The 21,288-nt window shown below is 46.1% G+C and overlaps 1 protein-coding gene across 2 annotated transcripts in view; it reads right to left on the bottom strand.

The window, feature by feature from the left end:
* Positions 1-21,288, bottom strand: part of MND1 (meiotic nuclear divisions 1) — a 1,036,840-nt gene that overhangs the window by 70,988 nt on the left and 944,564 nt on the right. The window lies entirely within an intron of this gene.

The raw sequence follows: 21,288 nt of genomic DNA, 5'->3' as shown, positions 1-21,288 counted from the left end.
GCGCATGATGGTCTGCGGATATTAGACCCACTAGCGCAGGTAGGTGGTTCAGTATGTTATATGTATATAAACTAAGGGCATCCTAGTAAACATTTATCAAATTAACATTATTTATATATCTATATTCAGTGAAAAAACTTTGCTACAGGAACGTTATGGTTAGGTTGTGTGACTAAAAACCTATGAAATTTAGTTAAAAAAAAACGTTGTTAAAGGGACGTTATGGTTCCAAGTAAAACCGAAAAGCCACTGAAATTTGCCAGTTATGGTAAGCTAAGCAACCATAACTCGCGCCACCACCGTGTACTGCTAAGACTAACACCCATGACATCAAAGATGACATCACAAATGTCATTGATGGCATCACTGATGACATCACATGTCTAGCTCCCTCTTTCTTTGTTCACTGACATATCTAGGATAGGTGGCTTTTTTCATCGTCAGTCAGAATTTAAAAAAGTACTATATTTGAAGACGTTACCCTTTACACTACTTTCCTTAGGGTACAGTCACATCATATGATACATATACATAGGAGAAGAAGGAATCCTGAAATACAAGAATCTTCTCTGTGCATGAAGTTAATTAGTTAGGTTATGAACACTTTCTGGTAATATGGCAGTTTTTTGCTTACTTTATTTTCCCTGTATATGCTTCTATTTCTATGCATTGTGGTCTCTATGTTTTGTGTGTAGTAGTACAATTATGCAGCAAGTGAAGCATTGGTCGGTACTTATGTTTCACAGTATACAACATTTTGAAATGAAAGCATTCATCATTTTACTATCCAACATGGGAAGATTTTGAATATTGCACCTCTATGGCGCATGCTGCAGACAATGCCTACGTTTCTTCATGAGTTTGTTCATGTACTTAAATAACTCAGTAATGAAAATGGTATTTGTAGCAATGCATTGCTTAATGAACAATTTGGCATATGATAGTACTTCAATGTTCTCTGATACTTTTCTGCCAACATTATAATGACAATCCTTTGTGGAGGCTGTGCATGAAAACTAAAAGCACATGTGATGTCATCAGTGATGTCATCAATGACATTTGTGATGTCATCTTTGATGTCCTGGGCGTTAGTCTTAGCAGTGCACATTGATGGCATGAGTTATGGTTGCTTAGCTTACCATAACTGGCGAATTTCAGGGGATTTCGGTTTTACTTGGAACCATAACGTCCCTTCAAGAAAGTTTTTTTCACTGAATTTCATAGGTTTTTAGTAGCGCAACGTAACCATAATGTCCCTTTAACAAAGTTTTTTTACTGAATATATATATCAAGAGTAAATAAACAATAACAAAACAAAAGAAAGCAAATAAGAAGGATGCGTCAATCTCTCGTTCCTGGTATGAGAGCGGTTACTGCTTCCCACCATTTCTTTAATAGGTATGACAGATTTTGTTAACCATTATATAACCTATTCTAGTATCATAATAAGGTCAATCTTTTAGAGGAACATGGTCACTTTAATATGTGTTATACAAACAAATTACAACTACCATACATAAATATTATACATAGCTTAACTAACCCAAGACAGTAATTTTTCAAGACTGCAGACATTATGTATCAAGTAGCACTGCCCTGTAAGACAATGGCAATTTTCTGGAGAATAAGGTTTGCATTTGAGCTAATGTGCATGCCCACAATGCCTTGCCGATTTGATTCTGAAATGGAGGTTAACTTCCAGCAATGCTTACTAGGTGGCGTTGCAGCATGTGTGACTTGGCTCAAATGAAATATTCTACTTTCACATTTCAGGTGGAAGAGTTTTTTCAACCCTTTTAAACTCACTATAACTTTATTGGCGTTTGTTATATATTAGTCTACATGTAGTTACTTCTAATTTCAACTCATCAATTGCACATTGTATTATCATTCCTTTCTTTTCTTTCACCTCAATAGTCGTACATGCTTTTATATAGCGACATCCCGAGCAGTTTATTCCTCTTGTATGCTGTGTAAGGTGTTTCTCCCTAAGGTGTCTGAAAAGAGGGGTGGGCAGAAACCTGTAGGAGTCCAGAGCATGATATATTTACACCTTACCGCACACGTGTGAAATGAACAAACCGGGGGCAATGAATGGGCTCTTCTATGAGGATCTTATCTGCCCTCAGTGTAGACAGTATGCTCTGTAGGGGTGAAAGACATCTTCTATTGACCAGTTAGCCCTGGTGGCTAACTCTGATTAGTGAGCACCATGGTTAAATAAACAGTCATAGACGATACTCATTTGACCAGCTTGACAGCCTTCTTTATAAGACAGAAATTGTTAAATAAAAACCTTGGTACAAAAATCATTACATAACATCAACATTCATCAGTGAGAGAGTCAGTTCACATTTGGTACATAAATAAATGAGTATCATGGATTGGGTCACCTGGGAGCAAGTTAGTTGACCTCTGGTAAATAAATAAAGATTTGCAATTGGATTCCTGGTAAGCCAGTCAGTTCACATTTTGTACATAAATAATTGAATACTGTAAATGGGGTCAGTTGGGAGCAAGTTAGTTCACCTCTGGTAAATAAATAATTAAAGATCTGCAATTCAAGTTTTGGCAGAGTACTGGCCTCCCTGATCATATACAACTTAGTTTGCTCTGATCTACACTCGTCCTCTGTGAGCATATGCACCCCAACCTTTCCCTTGAATGGGGGAAAGTAAACACTACACCATAGTGGTTAGACCACCCAACTTCCAGACGCGTGTCAGCCTCTGAGGAAACACTGTGGGGATTTGGGAACGGGTCTGTGACCGTTCCCCTCACTATCCCTTGCTTGTGGTTTTCTCCTTTTTGATTTATTCTTATTCTATTTTGTAATTCTTTTTTAGTTATCTGACAAACTTATCACAGAGGTCTCTTCCCCACCCTGAAGATGGGACCGAGTATCATTTCTCCTTCAGCACTTATCAAGGGACCAATGAACCCATTCGGGTACGTTCCTCCCCCTCACTGTGACAGGAATTTCACACTTCACCAAGCATGTCTGTGCGGCACAGGAAAAAAGTAATCCGCCACACAGGTTATAAATGTACGTTTCTCCCCCTCACTTTCTCCCTCCTACCTCGAAGCCAGTACACTTGGCTTAGCATGCAAGTGCTCCAGCTCTGTTTTACAGAGCTGCATCGGCAGCGAAGAATACACTGCCCAACCTTACTCCCTGTCTCCGAGCGGATACACACTGTCGACCCAGGGTTGGGGAGAGAAACAGGGTAGCCCAAAGCAAGGACAGCCTCAGGGGATGTCCCTTCAAGCCAAGAGAGCCTCGCTGACGTCTCTGGTTCCTCGGGAGCTTCTCCTAGCGCGCCACTGCCAGGGCACCCTTTATCAAAATACACCCTGCCTTCTGACAGGAAAAGAGGTGTAAACACCTCAGCCACACGCTTGCTCCCCCTGTTGGCAGAGCATACCAAAACCCCTGGGACTTCTGTCTCTAGAACAACGCTACGGCAAGCGGGAGAGAGCCTTTCAAAGCAAAACATGAACCCAGGGCTCATTTACACACAAACCAACATTGAATGCAGGTTTACACTCACCCCCTCCTTCTTCAAAACCCTTGTCCCTAAGGGTTTACATGCCCTAGAGGTGCAGACAACACAAACTGATATTTGCCATCCCATAACAACGATACAGTCCACCAATGCTGAGCATAACAAGTTGGTTTACAAACAGTTGAATCTGCACATGTAGTAGCTTGAACAGTAAATCCCTTCCTGATAGTCTCAGTTTGGGTTCCAGGAGCATCATAGCTGAACATTCGGATTGCCCTGACCTCTTGTTGAGATCGGCAGAGCTCTGCATAGGTCTCCAAATGGGTTTCAGAGGCTACTTCTTGGTTGTCTATTGTTGTTGGCGGCCTATCCAACGTTGCAGAGGTGGGTCTTGGTATGTTCCTTTCTTGTGGTGTCACGAAAATGTCAGTGTCTCCAAAAGCCGATACCTCTCTCCTGTTCTCCGACAGTCCGGAGGGACCCTGAGTTGGATCCTCCCTTTCACTCCAGTAGGCAATGTCTAAACTTTCAGAGTCTCTTCTGGTTGACGGGCCAGCATGTCTGAGGGCTCGTGGGCTGCTGTTGGGGTTGGCAGTTCTGCATCCTTATGATTCCCTTTCTCGTTTGAACTGGAGGCTACAGACGGTACAGCACTTGGAGAGTAGCACTTCCCCCATGGGGTGACTCTGGTTGATGAGTTTGGTGATCCCCTTACTGGGCAAAAGAGGAACTTTGGCAACCATTGGGTCCATTTCCACAGCATACCCTATGGGTAGGTGGTGATTCCGGTGCAGGGTCTTCACATCCTTCCCTTCTCAGTCTGTACACAGGCAGCCCTGTCAACTGTTTGTCCACAAGGTATGGCGGAGGTTCCCAGTGTCTCCCAGCTTGTTTCAACCTCTTCTTCCTAAACTCCGGATGAGCACACGATCACCTGGTTGCAACTTGTGGAACCAGACTTTTTCATCTTATCTCCTCTTGTTTTGTTGCGCACTCTGTTCAGCTGTGGCTTGTGCTAGCTGGAAAGCTTGTGCCAACTGGTCTTGAAGGTCTCTTACATACTTGCGATAGTTCTCTGCACCTGTTCAATCAGAGGATAGCCCAAGTGTATGGGTAGGCAAGCATCTCTCCCGAACATCAGCTGGTAGGGTGTGAACCCAGTGCTGTCATTCCTTGTGCAGTTGTAGGCGTGCACCAGAGTAGACACATGATGGCTCCACTTGAGCTCCTCTTTGGCACCAATTGTCCCCAGCATACTCAGCAAGGTGCGGTTGAAGCGTTCCACTTGGGCATCCCCTTGAGGGTGACAGAGGGGGATGTCCTGGTTTTCTTTACTCCAATCATCTGCATGAGTTCTTTAATGAGTTTGGATTTGAAATCTCGCCCTTGATCGGAATGAAGGCGAGCAGCCTAGCCATAATGCACAAAGAATTTGTCCCAGAGAACCTTCGCTATGGTGGTCGCTTTCTGATCTCTGGTAGGATATGCTTGGGCATATTGCGTAAAAGAACAAGTTACTTTCTTACCTGGTAACGTTCTTTCGATGGGATGGTCACTATCAGATCCCCATGTTACCCGAAGACCAGGAGAAGACTGCTTTCATCTGCCCCTTGGGATTCTGCGATTTACCCAAATGCCCCAAGGGATATCGGGAGTGCCAGCAACGTTCCAATGTCTGATGGAGAAAACAGTGGGAGACCTGAACTTACTTGAGGTACTAGTTTACTTGGATGATATAATCGTGTTTGGAAGGAACCTAGAAGAACACCATCAGATAGTACCCACTCCGTAGGTCCAACACGGAGAACCACTTGCTTCCAAACAGACAGTCAAGAGCCTCATCCACTCGGGGGTGGTGTATTGGTCCGGCACTGTTCTGTTGTTTAGCTGTCGGTAGTCAATGCACAAACGCACTTCATTATTCATTATTGTTCGTTCTTGCCACTACGATGGGTAAGCAGAAGGGCTTCTTGACTCCTGGATTATACCTGCTGCAATAATCCTACCAGATGACGCTGAACATCCTCCACATCAGCAGGTGTCAGCCTTCTTGATCTCTCGCGAAAGGGGGGGCGACATCATTCAGACGGATTTGATGCTTTACATTCTTCACTTCACCCAAATCCCAGTCACTGATTGAAAACGCATCTGCTCAAAGGGATAGCTGGACTCGTAAATGATCCTTTTCACGTTCCAACAATGGCGAGTCCCTGAAATGCATCTTTCTCACATCCAAAGGATGATATATGCTTCGGGTGCCGGCTGCCTGGGCCACAGAATCAGCAAGGTGAAACAGCGCAATTCTCAGTCCTGATGGTGCACGGTCTTGTCTGTGATATTGGTGACGGGTAATCTAATGTTGGCAAGCTGGGTGCATCTTCAGACATTGTGCAAACTGTGGACCAGCCATTTCCACACACATGTGCCCATCACCAAGGGTACTTCTGGGATTGGTTTCCTCATGGTGCACACTAGAGCCAAGGTGGTCAAGGTGGTGTTCACTCCGGCTACTTCCTGACTTAAATGGATCTTCACACAGGTATACCCAGATATCGGCAGGCTGCATCTCCTACTCCCATCAGGTTTAACCCCTCCAAGGGTAGATGGGCCATATGTCAGCGATAGTACGGCTCATAGACAATGGTGACTTGGGAACCACTGTCCAGCAATACGGTGGTCCTCCTCCCTTCCAGGTCAACGGGGACGGTCATGATGGGCCCCATGAGGCCAGCGGGAATGCCTTGATGAAGACTGGCTTGAGTTTGTAATGGGTTGCTGGTTGTGTCTTCTTGGCGTTGCAGAGCTACCGGACTAAACTGAGGTGGTCAGCTGTGGGGTCCCTCCTGAGCCTTGTTTGGATACTTGGTAGTTGGCACGTTAGAGATTAGTGTCTTTGTGCAGATGCAAGTGTTTCTTGCAGTGGAGCTTACTCCTGAGGTCGAGGTTCTAGCTGCTCCTCCACTTCAACCTCCTGGGCGTTTCCTGACACTGCTTGGACTGGACTTGATTTCAAGGCCTCAAATCGAGCAGCTACTCGGGCTTATCATGGTCTTGATCGCACAGACGAGTTGAGTGTCGGTCATCCCCACATCGAAGGCAAAATCTCCATGGTGGTAAGGGTGCAGATGATTGGGTAACATATTCTAGGGGCTCCAGAGCTCATCAAAACATCTGATGTTCTCGGCCACGAGAGGGAGGAAACACTTCTCAGCCTCGCTGATTGGCATTCGGACTGTACCTGCTTACCAGCTGGGCTTATATTTTCTTTACCAGTTGTTGCAGTTCTTAAATCTTTTTCTGCTCAGAGGTGGCATGGTTGGGTGCTGGGCTCTTGCCTTGAACAGGGTGGCTCTGGACATTGATATCACCCACTTCTTCTTCCAGTGCTCTTATTGACCATAATAGTGCTTCATAAGAGGGAGGTGTAAAATAAACAGTCATGGACTAAACTAATTTGACCAGCTTGACAGCCTTCTTTATAATACAGAAATTGTGCAATAAAAACCTTGGTATAAAAATCATTACATAACATCAACGGTCATCAGTGAGAGAGTCAGTTCACATTTGGTACATGAATAAGTGAATACAATACATTGGGTCGCTTGGGAGCAAGTTAATTCACCTCTGGTAAATAAATAATGAAAGATTTGCAATTCAGGTTATGGCAGAGACCTGGCCTCTCCGATTGTATACAACTTAGTTTGCTCTGATCTACTCTCATCCTCTGTGAACATAAGCACCCCAACCTTTCCCTTGAATGGGGAAAAGTAAACACTACACCATAATGGCTAGACCACCCAACTTGCAGACGTGTGTCAGCCTGTAAGGAAACACCGTGGGGATTTGGGAATGAGCCTGCCCTCACTATCACTTGCTTGTGGGTTTCTCCTTTTTGATTTATTCTTATTCTATTTTGTAATTCTTTCTTAGTTATCTGACAAACTTATCACATGGGTCTCTTCTCCACCCTGAACTACCACTGCTGGGGCCCCGTTCATATGGGACTGAGTAAAATGTCTCCTTCAGCACGTATTGAGGGACCAATTAACCCATTCGGGTACGTTCCTCCCCCTCACTGTGAGAGGAATTTCACACTTCACCAAGCACGTCTGTGCGGCACAGGCAAAAAGTAATCCGCCACACAGGTTGTAAATGTACATTTCACCCCCTCACTTTGATAGGAGTTTCACATTTTACCAGCACGTCTGTGCGGCGCAGGTGAAGAGTATTCTGACACACAGATCATATATGTACATTCTCACTTTCTCGCTCCTACCTCGAAGCCAGTACACAGAGCTTAGCGTCCGAGTTCTCTGGCTCTGTTTTACAGAGCCCTGCCAGCAGCGAGGAATACACTGCCTGACCTTACTCCTCGGCATCGAGAGGACACACACTCTTGACCCAGGGTTGGGGGAGAGAAACAGGCCAGCACGAAGTAAAGACGGCCTCATGGGACGTCTCTTCAAGCACAAGAGAGCCTTACTGCCCTCTGTGGTTCCCCGGGAGCTTCTCCTTGCGCGCAACCGCCCGGGCACCCTTTATCAAAATACGTCCTGCCCATCAGTTGCTGAACCGCGGGGGCAATCGGACAGGAAAAGAGGTTAAAACACCTCAGCCACACGCTCGCTCCCCCTGTTGGCGGAGCATACCGAGTCTCCTGGGACTTCTCTCACTAGAATAACGCTACGGCAAGCAGGAGAGAGCCTTCCAATGCAAAACATGAACCCAGGACCCGTTTACACACAAACCAACATGAACTGCAGGTTTGCAGCTGCATTTTCTGAAGTGTCCATAGTCTTACTTTCAGTTAAGTATCTTATCAGATCCACACTGCTCGACAGCTCAGAACTCTTTTTTTTAGGGCTCTGTGACAGTTTCCGGGTACTAGTGCTGTGCCGGTAACATAATACATCCCATAAAGAAGTGCATTTAATGCAGTCTACCTCTAATCCACTCTCCTGCTTCCGCGTCCGAGCAGTTATAGAAATGTTGACACAACTTAATTCCAGTGGTGCGTGGCAACGGTTGCCAGACATTTGGTCGAAAAAAATTGGTCGACCAGACAAATGGTCGAACCAATTTGGTCGAAAACCAAATGGTCGGAAATTTTTTTTTTTTATTTTAACCCTTTTTTTTTTTTTTTTGGGGGGGTCCCCCCCTAACCCCCTTTTTTTCTCTAATAACCCCTTTTTTAACTAAACGAAAACCAGAAAAATAAATATATAAATAAAAAAAAAAATTCGACCATTTGGTTTTCGACCAAATTGCGTCGACCAAATTGCAGTCGACCAGTTTTTTTTCGACGAGTTGACTGGACACCCGTGGCAACGCATTGAAGAAAGGACACCATTCAAATCCAACGGCAATACGTCCCAGGTGCCATTTTAACCCATTATTTCCATTTAGGCCATGAGTTTAATAAAATTAAAGATATTAGTATACCAGGAAGAAGAACTGCCAAACCAAGTATATTGCAAACTTGTGCCTTAGGTATTGCCTCCTCCAAGAATTGTCTGGCTTTATCATGTTCCACAAAGGAATCAGTTACTACCTATTTGTTTAGCTTCACTGAACTTCAGTGAACTTCTTCCTTTGAGTAATACTCTCCTTACCATAATCACTGAAAAACATTTTACAGTTCTCACCCCGTTTTACTTCTTTTAAGTCTCTGACCATCTTTATCAGAATTTCTTTAACTGGAAATTTCAGTAATGTAACTATTAAAGCTCTAGGTGGCTGACCTGATTTTGTTTTAGGACCCAGAGTAGGATGCACTCTTTACATCTACAAGAGGTTTCAAGGAAGCTCCAGTAGTTTTGTCAGGGACTTTTGCACGGCGATCTTCTGGAAATCCTGTGTTACTAATGTTGGATCTCCTAGAATAATTATTGTATTCAGTAATCTTCTTGTTAGCTGTGTCCAAAAGTAGTGAAAAGTCCACTCTTTTTTTTCCAAAGTCTGAAGTCAATCTTCTGATTTGGAAACTCTGTTCTGCAGTTCCTCTCTGCGCTGCTTGACCAAAGCATGGTCTTACTTCATTTCTGTTTTTCTTTTTTTTTTAAACTACTTTCTTCTATTTTTCCAACAGACAAATTAACATGCAATAAGTTCAACATAATAAACTTAACCATCCTAAATGCAACAGAACATAACCTTCTCCCTCCCCCCAGTCGCCCAACCAGCTAAATGAAATCCAAACCTAAGATGTAGGATGAAAGGGGAGAAGAAGAAACAAGAAAAGGAAAATAAAAAATAAATAAACCTTATATATACCTCATAGAGCTCAATATTCAACTATAATCAAGTTCAGCAAATATACATATATATATATATATATAAATAAATACATATATATATATATTTGAAAAAACCTTCATACCTTAGTATGGTGTGCGCAATGCACTCCAAAGAGCAGCTGAAGATCAAATATCCTTTCAGCACAAAGAAAGTCACCACAGAAATCCAGGCAGCACAGTTTCCTTTATTTCAATGTGCGTGTAAAAAAGAAAACAGCAAGCTAAGGACGCATTTTGCGGTTCACACACCGCTTGATCATGTTGAGGGATATAAACACAGAAGATAGACTTAAGTAAAACATCTCTATGATAACAGGCTGAAAGAGAGTGCCGCCATCTAAAGGAGGATCAATTACATGCTATGAGGTCGGACATCTTGTAATGTCTTAAGTAATACCAGTTGCAATGCCCAGTAAGCGCTTACATTCTTCACATAATAGAATCTCAGGTGCGAGATACCGTCATTTTTCTGCGGTTGGAGATTGCTGGTAATGTTGCTCACAGTGTGAAGTCAAACTACATATTTGTGTGTGGCTGTTGCCAAATTAATTAAACATTGTGAGCTAAAGCCCTTCAATTTGAAAAAGGCTGTCTATTCGTTCTGCACTAATGGCAGTCCGCCTTGTGGGAAGGAAATTTAACAATACAACAATCTCCATCATTGCATTCAACGCGGCAGTATCCCACAGGAATATGTAACTTCATATCTTTGGTACAACCAATCGCATAATAAACAAATGTGCAATCTGACAATATATTCAGCTAACAAGGACGATTGTCAATGTGCAAATATGCAAAGCAGCAATCATTAGAAATATACAATATCATACATAGCAGAAAAAGAATATCATACATAGCAGAAAAAGAATATATATATATATATATACACGGCAGTGGCCATGTAGTTATGGTTAAGTTGCTGTTTCCAAAGGAAGAGCACTTTTTGGGTGGCTTATAACTTCGCTCCCCCTGGACGAATCCTCACCAAACTTTGCAAAAAAAGTGTATGGCCCACTCTGAATTTGTTTGCAAAGTGTGGTGAGGTTTGGTCCAGGGGGGCAAAGTTATAAGGGGGGGGGGGTCACAAAATTTCTTTTTTTCCCCATAGACATATTGGGAAAAAAAATTGCTCACGGCTACAGCCCAAACCGCTGGACGGATTTACACCAAATTTGCGGCAGGAGCGGTGGTTTTTTATTTGGTGTAAATCCGTTCAGTAGTTTTTTTGTAAGTGAAAAAAATTAGTGATATCTGTGTCCGCATTGCGGACACACTTCCCTGTTCGCTCCACGGACAGGTCGGGGATTGGGCAAGCGCTTGCGTGATGTCCGCGGACATCTGAGGTGCTTTGCTATTGGCTGCCGTGAAGCGTGCAGTGCGTCGTATTGTGAGAGACGTCCGCCGTCTTTGTTCATCGGTTCATCAGAGCATTGCACAGTAAGCTCCGTGTGTTCCTCCCGTTTCCCCCACCCCCCGCTCATGCTCCGTGTCTCTCTCCCGTTACCCCCACCCTCCGCTCATGGCCCGTGTCTCTCTCCCGTTCCCCCCACCCCCCGCTCATGGCCCGTGTCTCTCTCCCGTTCCCTCCACCCCCGCTCATGGCCAGTGTCTCTCTCCCGTTCCCCCACCCCCGCTCATGCCCCGTGTCTCCCTCCTTTATCCCCATCCCACCGCTCATGCCCCGTGTCTCCCTCCTTTTCCCCCCACCCCCGCTCATGCCCCGTGTCTCCCTCCTTCCCTCCTGTTTCCCCCACCCCCCGCGTCTCCTTCCTGTACCCCCCACCCCCCGCTCATCCCCAGTATCTGCCCTGTTCCCCCACCCCACACTCATGCCCTGTGTCTCCCTTGTGTTACCCCCCGCTCATGCCCCGTGTCTCCCCAGTTCCCCTCACCCCCGCTCATGCCCCGTGTCTCCCATGTTCCCGCTCATGCCCCAGTGTCCCCCACCCCCCGCTCATGCCCCGTGTCTCCCCCACCCCCGCGTCTCCCTCCTGTACCCCCCACCCCCCCGCTCATGCCCAGTATCTGCCCTGTTCCCACCACCCCCCGCTCATGCCCTATGTCTCCCCAGTTCCCCCCAGCCCCCGCTCATGCCCAGTGTCTCCCCAGTTCCCCCCACCCCCCGCTCATGCCCAGTGTCTCCACTGTTCCCCCCACCCCCCGCTCATGCCCCGTGTCTCCCTACTGTTCCCCCCACCCCCCGCTCATGGTCCGTGTCTCTCTCTTATTCCCCCCATCCCCCGCTCATGCCCCGTGTCTCCCTCCTGTACCCCCCACCCCCGCTCATGCCCCGTGTCCCACCCCCCACCCCCCGCTCATGCCCCGTGTCTCCCCTGTTCCCCCCACCCCGGCTCATGCCTCGTGTCTCCCTTCCGTTCCCCCAACCCCCGCTCATGCCCTGTGTCTCCCCTGTTCCCCCCACCCATGCCTTGTGTCTCCCTCGTGTTCTCCCCACCCCCCGCTCATGCCTTGTGTCTCCCTCGTGTTCTCCCCACCCCCCACTCATGCCCCGTGTCTTCCTCGTGTACCCCCCACCCCCCGCTCATGCCGTTTCTCCTTCCCGTTCCCCCCACCCCCCGCTCATGTCCCGTGTCTCCCTCCTGTTTCCCCCACCCCCGCTCATGCCCCGTGTCTCCCTCCTGTTTCCCCCACCCCTTCTCATGCCCCGTGTCTCCCTCCTGTACCCCCCACCCCCGCTCATGCCCAGTATCTGCCCTGTTCCCCCCACCCCCGCTCATGCCCCGTGTCTCCCTTGTGTTACCCCCCTGTCTCTCTACTGTTGCCCACACCCCCGCTCATGCCCCGTGTCTCCCTACTGTTCCCCCCCACCCCGCTCATGGTCCGTGTCTCTCTCTTGTTCCCCCCACCCATGCCCCGTGTCTCCCTCCTGTACCCCCCACCCCCGCTCATGCCTTGTGTCTCCCTCGTGTTCTCCCCACCCCCCGCTCATGCCCCGTGTCTTCCTCGTGTACCCCCCACCCCCCGCTCATGCCGTTTCTCCTTCCCGTTCTCCCCACCCCCCGCTCATGTCCCGTGTCTCCCTCCTTCCCCCCCACCCCCGCTCATGCCCTGTGTCTCCCTTGTTCCCCCCACCCCCTGCTCATGTCCCGTGTCTCCCTCCTTCCCCCCACTCATGGCCCGTGTCTCTCTCCCGTTCCCCCCACCCCCCGCTCATGCTCCGTGTCTCCCTCCTTTTCCCCCCACCCCCCGCTCATGCCGTTTCTCCTTCCCATTCCCCCCACCCCCCGCTCATGTCCCGTGTCTCCCTCCTTCCCCCCACCCCCTGCTCATGTCCCATGTCTCCCTCCTTCCCCCCCAACCCCCGCCCATGCCCCGTGTTTCCCCTGTTGCCCCCCACCCCCCGCTCATGTCCCGTGTCTCCCTCCTTCCCCCCCACCCCCCGCTCATGTCCCGTGTCTCCCTTGTTCCCCCCCAGCCCCATGCTCATGTCCCGTGTCTCCCTCCTTCCCTCCCTACTCATGGCCCGTGTCTCTCTCCTGTTCCCCTCCACCCCCCGCTCATGGCCCGTGTCTCCCCTGTTCCCCCCCGCTCATGCCACGTGTCTCCCTCCTGTTCCTGCTCATGCCCCGTGTCTCCCTCCCGTTCCCCCCACCCCCCGCTCATGCCCCGTGTCTCCCTCCTTTTCCCCCCACCCCCCCATGCCATTTCTCCTTCCAGTTCCCCCCACCCCCGCTCATGTCCCGTGTCTCCCTCCTTACCCCCCACCCCCCGCTCATGCCCCATGTCTCCCTTGTTCCCCCCACCCCCTGCTCATGTCCCGTGTCTCCCTCCTTCCCCCCCACCGCTCATGCCCCGTGTTTCCTCTGTTCCCCCCACCCCCCGCACATGCCCCGTGTGTCTCCCTCGTGTTCCCCCCACCCCCCGCTCATGCCCCGTGTGTCTCCCTCGTGTACCCCCCACCCCCGCTCATGCCCCGTTTGTCTCCCTCGTGTACCCCCCACCCCCCGCTCATGCCCTGTGTGTCTCCCTCGTGTTCCCCCACCCCCGCTTATGGCCCATGGCTCCCTCGTGTTACCCCCACCCCCCGCTCATGCCCCGGGTCTCCCTCGTGTTCCCCCCACCCCCACTCATGCCCCGTGTCTCCCCTGTTCCCCCACTCATGCCCCGTGTCTCCCTTGTTCCCCCCAACCCCCGCTCATGCCTCATGTCTTCACTGTTCCCCCCACCCCCGCTCATGCCCCTTGTCTCCCTACTGTTCTCCCCCACCCCCCGCTCATGGTCCGCGTCTCTCTCTTGTTCCCCCCACCCATGCTCCGTGTCTCCCTCCTGTACCCCCACCCCCCGCACATGCCCCATGTCTCCCTCGTGTTCCCCCAACCCCCGCTCATGCCCCTTGTCTCCCCTGTTCCCCCCACCCCGCGCTCATGCCTCGTGTCTCCCTCGTGTTCTCCCCACCCCCGCTCATGCCCCGTGTCTTCCTCGTGTACCCCCCACCCCCCGCTCATGCCCAGTGTGTCTCCTGTTGCCCTCCACCCCCGCTCATGCCCCGTATCTCCCTCGTGTTGCCCCCCACCCCCCGCTCATGGTCCGTGTCTCCCTCCTGTTCCCCCACCCCCCGCTCATGCCCAGTGTCTCCCTCCTGTACCCCCACCCCCGCTCATGCCCCGTGTCTGCCCTGTTCCCCCCACCCCCCTGTTCGTGCCTCGTGTCCCCCCGCCCCCGCTCATACCCCGTGTCTCCCCTGTTCCCCCCCACCCCCTCTCATGCCTCGTGTCTCCCTTCCATTCCCCCAACCCCCGCTCATGCCCCGTGTCTCCCTCCTGTACCCCCACCTCCGCTCATGCCCCGTGTCTCCCTCCTGTACCCCCACCCCCCGCTCATGCCCCGTATCTCCCCTGTTTCCCCCCCCACTCCCCGCTCATGCCCCGTGTCTCCCTCCTTTCCCCCCACCCCCCGCTCACGCCCACGTGTCTCCGCTGTGCCCCCCACCCCTCGCTCATGCCCCCGTGTCTCCCTACTGTTCCCCCCAGCCCCCGCTCATGGCCCGTGTCTCTCTTGTTACCCCCCACCTCCTGCTCATGCCCCGTGTCTCCCTCCTTTACCCCACCACCCCCGCTCATGCCCCGTGTCTCCCTCCTTTCCCTCCCATTCCCCGCTGATGCCCTGTTGTGTTCTCTTTATACACCCCGCCTTCCCTTTCCATGGTGGCCATCTTGGTAAAAGATTCTCCTTCCTACACTTTTGGGAAGAAAAATCTTTTTTTTACCAGCCGGGGTTCCCACTTTGAGGACCTAAGATGCTAGTGGTCTTCATCTATTGAAAATGATGTTATGGTGACATTGCACTAATAAAAACCTATGAAATTCAGTTAAAAATAAATGTGTTACAGGGACGTTATGGTTAAGTTGCACTAGTAAAAACCTATGAAATTCAATGAAAAAACTTTGTTAAAGGGACGTTATGGTTAAGTTGCGCTACTAAAAACCTATGAAATTCAGTGAAAAAACTTTGTTAAAGGGACGTTATGGTTCCAAGTAAAACCGAAAAACCCTTGAAATTCGCCAGTTATGGTAAGCTAAGCAACCATAACTCACGCCGCCACCGTGCACTGCTAAGACTAACACCCACAACATCAAAGATGACATCACAAATGTCATTGATGACATCACATGTCTGGCTCACTCTTTTTTCTTTTGCTGACGTATCTAGGCCACATGGTTTTCTTCAGTAACAGTCAGAAACTAAACTTTTATTTTATTTGTAGACGTATCCTTCAAGTAGGTTCTTACAGTAATTCCCTTAGAGTCCAGTCACATCATATGAAACATATACATAGGGGAAGACACAAGCTTGAAAGACAGCAATCCTTTTTGTGCATAAAGATAATCAATAGACTTATCAGCACTTTCTATTAGTTCTGTTTTTTTTATGGCTGTACTTTCCCTGTATATGGTCATATTTGTATACATTGTACTCACACTACTTTCCTTAGGGTCCAATCACATCAAGTGATACATATAGATAGGATAAATAGCAGCTTTGAAACAGAGCAATCATTTATTTGCATGAAAATAATCAGTTAGGTTATGAATTGTTTCTGCTACTACTTGTGCTTTTTTGCTAACTTCACTTTCCCTGTATATACCCATATTGGTATGTGTTCTTGTCTCTTTGTGTTTTGTCTATAGTAATGCAATTATGTAATACATGGGTTTTATTAGCTACTTATTACATATTTCACAGTACACAAAAATCTATTAAGAAAACAATTATTTCATTATTCAACATATTAACATTACGAATATTATACCTTCATCTTGTACGCTGCACACAATGCTATGTTTCTGCATGAGTAGCTTAGTATGCTAGTAGAACCCCATAATAGAATGCTATTTATATCAATGCATCGTTCAATGCACCAATTAGGGTATGATATTTATTGCAATGATCCTTGACACTTTTTTCACAACATTATAATAAGAATCCCTTGTACACATATTTCATGAAAAGTACATACACATGTGATGTCATCAGTGATGTCATCAATGACATTTGTGATGTCATCGTTGATGTCATGGGTGTTAGTCTTAGCAGTGCACGGTGGTGGCGCGAGTTATGGTTGCTTAGCTTACCATAACTGGCGAATTTCAAGGGTTTTTCGGTTTTACTTGGAACCATAACGTCCCTTTAACAAAGTTTTTTCACTGAATTTCATAGGTTTTTAGTAGCGCAACTTAACCATAACGTCCCTTTAACAAAGTTTTTTCATTGAATTAATATATATACATATATACACAGAAAATTGAAAGTGTACTTATCTTTTCTTCTATTGTCTGTTCTTGAAACAAGCTTAATCCGGTTCCAAATTTAGGAATCCCCCGCCAATTATTTTTAAAAAGAGTTTCCATTTTCTGCATCGTTAGCACCACTCTTTCAATGTTACAAATTGAATACATTTCTTCCATTCATGAGTCCAGTTTCGGATAACAATCTGACTTCCAATTTCACAATTTTATCTTTTTTGCTGCCTTAAAAATCTAGGTTACGTGGTGATGTCCTAACTGTTCTAGAATCGTATCTTCTCCCAAGATCAATGTCTCAAAGTTAAAATCCTTTTCTTCATTCACACTTCATTACTTATTCCTTTCCAATCTTTCATCTTGTAGCATTCCCAAAACGTGCTCCAATGTACCTCGGGCGTGATGGATTCAAACCGTTGTCCAAAAAAACTCTGTTCAATATCTTCACTTGACGTGCTCTCTTTCCTATATTTAGTGACATCCTCTTGATGTTTCCACACAGAGCTTTCCATCTTCCTTGTGTCATTTCTTCATCTAGGCATGCAAACCATGCTTTCAGGATCTTATTACTTCCCTCTGAATTCCTGCTTAACAGAGTAAACATTTTTAATGTAATATTCTCTTGCCTGCCTATTTTCTTAATGATACTCATTAAGTCGGAATGATCTAGTTTTTTGCAGGTTCACTGCACGTTTCAGTTTCAGATATTCACCATCAGCGCAGTCAGATAAGCTGTATTTGACTTTTAATTCTTGAAATGTTTTCCACCTTTCTCCTTCAAACAGCTCTTCGACCTTTTTAATTCCTGCCAGATAGCAATTTATCCAGAATATTGTTTTGTTCTTCATTTTAATTGAAGGATTCAGCCATATTGAAGATGAATTTATTAGGCCTGGCCTGGATTGCAATGCCACTTCATAGGCTCTCCACGTAGTTCTCAGAAACTTAGTAAGAGCCAATTGATTTCCATAGTCTACGTTTATGGTTGATAGGACTACCCAGGTGTTTAATGGTCCTACCATGCTTGTCTCAGCGACCGCTCACTCATCTTCCTCCTCTTCAATGAACGGCATAATATGTTGCAATGCAAATGCTTGATGGGAACGTTCAAAACTTGGAATGTTTAATCCCCCCCCATCCTTCTGTATTTGTAGGTTCCATAACTTCCTGTATCTTTTTTCCCCATAAATTCCAATTCCCTCAACATCGATTTCTTCATAGGTAAAGGGATCATACTCGAAACATAAGTTATCTTTGGTACAATCATCATCTTAATAGCATTCACCTTGCCTCCCAATGACAGCATAAGCGATTCCCACCGCTCTAATTCCAGTGTTATTTTTTTTTATTGTCAATTTCATATTCAGGTTAATCATTTCCTTGATTTCCCTTGTGATCCATATTAGTAAATATTTCATCCTGACATGACACCATCTGATCTGAAGCCATAGCTCTTCATCAGCATCCCGCTGGTTGATTCAGTGGAAGGCAAAGCCTCAGATTTGGACCAGTTTATCTTTTCATTTGAGACCGAACCAAATTTCTCAATCAAGCTAATCAGGGCAGGGATAGATGTTATAAGGCCTCGAATGACCACTAGAAGATCATCAGCGTACAACCAAAGCTTCTGGCAAATTCCATTAAAGTTAATTCCAGTGATTGTATTGCCAGCTCTCCCATTGAAATCACAAAAAGCAAGGGGGTATGGGGAAACGTTTCCGTGTCCCACGGTGCAGGTCAAATTTGCTTGATATTGTTCCATTTGTGTTCATCTCTGCTGTGGGGTTTGTATAAAGCACTCTACTCCAATTTAAGTATTCACTACCGAAATTCATCTGCTCCATTGTTGTCAGCAAAAACTCCCAATGAACCCCATCAAAGGCTTTTTCTGCAGCTAGGGACAAAGCCACTGATTCCACCTGCATTTATTTTGCTCTGCCAAGATAACTAATAGCTTTCGCATGTTTGAAGCCGATACTCTACCTTTTATAAAACCTGCTTGGTTTGGATGTATTAACCTCGGGAGAATCTTCTCCAATCGATTTGCCAGGATTTTGGATAATATTTTGCTATCTGAGTTAATCAGACTGATAGGTCTGTAATTACCTGGTTCCAACTCCGGACAACCTGCTTTTAGGATCAGAGATATTGTAGCATGCCTGAGTGTAGGAGGTAAACTACTCATGTTTTTCCAATGAACAAATGTGTGTCTGAGCAAATTTAGGACACCTTACGGCATTGCTCTATAAAATTCAGCCGGTAGACCATCAGGCGCTGGGCACTTTCCCAAATTCAAGCTCCAAATGGCCTTTTTATTTCAGTATCTAAAATTACTTTTTCCTCTTCTGTAAGACCTTTTATCTGCAAGTTTGATAGGAATTTGTCTATCCGATCCAGGTCAACTGTCTGGGATTCACTGTATAAGTTTGTATAGAAACGTTTCAATGTGTCATTTATTTTGCATGGATCCCATGTTACCCTTTGATCCCCTTTAATTGCACACATTGTTCTATTTGCTTCTCTACCCTCAAATAATGAGCCAACAATTGTCCGCATTTCTCTCCTTCCTCATAATACCTACATTTAATCCTGAAAATTGCATATTCTGCCTTTTCACTTATAATTTTGTTGAAATCATATTTCAACCTCATTAACCTCATGTGTTTCTCTTTATCTGCCGATCCCATGACCTCTTTTTCCAATTCTTTAATTGAAGCACTCAGTGCCCCCATTTCTTTCTCTCTTTTTCTCTTTTTAATTCCAGACACACTCCCTCTCATAACACATTTGAAACACTCCCACACTGTATCAATTCCCACTTCACCATTTATATGAACTTTAATATATTCTTCTGCTTACTTCATGAAAACATCCCTCAGTTCTCCATCTCTCAAAACTGTCGTGTTCATCCTCCAAACCTTTTTTTTGCCTAACGAGTAGTTAAGTGAGAGTTCCAACCTAATGGGTGCATGATCTGAAAGAATAATACTTTCAATCTCACAACTCTTAAAGTTTTGTCTATTCTTGAATAGATATTATGAGCCCCCGAGTGGAATGTGTATTACCTCCCTGTTGGATGTTCCAATCTCCAAACATCTGTCAGTCCAAAATCAGTCCAAAATCCTGCATCAATAACCCCAAAGCGTCTCTATCTTTTTCAGGACGTCCCTGAAATTCTGGCTACTTCTATCCAGAACTGGATCCACCACCAGACTGAAATCACCCCCTGACAGCAAGTTCTTCCCCCCTGTGTCTAATAGCTGGCGACCTAGCCAATTTATTTAAAAATGCACCACTGTTCAAATTAGGAGCATAAATGTTACATATTGTCATATCCAGATCTTGGATCTGTATTGAGAGACTGATAGCCAACGTCCATCTTTATCTGCTTTTGAGCCTATAATGGTGCCCCAAAAGTTATTTTTAAATAATGTTGTTATCCGTCTTGAATTCGAAGAGTAAGTGGAATGCAACACGCGTCCTACCCACCCTTTCGCCAACTTTGCAGCTTCTGGATCTGTTAAATGCGTCTCTTGTAGCAAAACAATGTCTGTTTTTAAATGCTTTAAATGTGAAATTATTGTTTTCCTTTTTATGGGATTATTTAAACCGTTTACGTTCCAAGACACAATATGCAAGGAATCAGTAGCATGTTTTCCAGGGACTGCCAAAACTCCAGGAAAATCCCTCGTAGAACTTAAACCAAATGATGATACAAAAAGAAAACAAAATAATAATATTAATAAAGATCAAGTATAGAATTACTCTGACTTAATTTAAAAAAACATACTCTAACTTGGGGCTGTACTGAGTTTGGGAACAGTTAATGTAACTGTATACACCTTTAACCTATACAAGCATTCCTCTCCCCATATCCCTAAATCAATGATCAGATTTTCAAAATGATTTCCAAAAAGATTATTCGGTTGTCTCTACTTAGAATTCCCCTTCATGTCCATTATTCCCACTCCAATTATTTTTCAGATGCATCCGTTTGTGAATGGGAATGGCATACCAATCAACTATATACAATTAACTTTAGGACGTTTGCTAAACTCCATCACAGGCCAGATTATACACTACTTTATCCTCTCTATCTTAATCATTTTGTTTCCCTCTCCCTAAGGGACGGCATAATCTGCTTAATTGGAGGATGAATATTTCTGTGCTCCTTTAACCCCTAGTGAAATTATCCGGACTGGCCGGCATGGGGGAGCATATATAGGGTGACCAACGTCCAAAATTACATCACAGGACACTACGCATGGAGGCTCTGAAATGGTTTATTGTGCCTGTGTACATTTCCATTCAGACACAACCACCTATGGATACTGTTGTTTACCTATGACTGTTGTGATGTACAATTGTCCTGGCTGCCGGCCATCTATGCATGCTCAGTCAATTCTGGCGCTTATAATGACAGACAGTGCATTCAAATGTCGATGAGTGTTTACTATATAATGCCCATGCAAGCAAATTCATCCCGTTATGCAACACGCTGCCTGGTAACAATCCAAGAGGAGTTTACTCTTCACTTTGTTCAACCCAATCCCTTTCCAACTTGCAGGGTCGACTGACCAGCGGCCTTGAAATAGCGCGACCCCTGATTAATATATGTATATTAAAGTTGGTCTGTTGTATCTATTGAAGACCGTTCAACCTAACCAGGGATGCGATAATTTAAAGTTACTCAAAATTAAATTCAAGGAAGCACAAGTAAACATG

The sequence above is a fragment of the Ambystoma mexicanum genome, chromosome 6q (assembly GCF_040938575.1).
Source record: "Ambystoma mexicanum isolate Mex_15411 chromosome 6q, UKY_AmexF1_1, whole genome shotgun sequence".
NCBI lineage: Eukaryota > Metazoa > Chordata > Amphibia > Caudata > Ambystomatidae > Ambystoma > Ambystoma mexicanum.
This window is presented reverse-complemented; position numbering and strand designations above follow the sequence as displayed.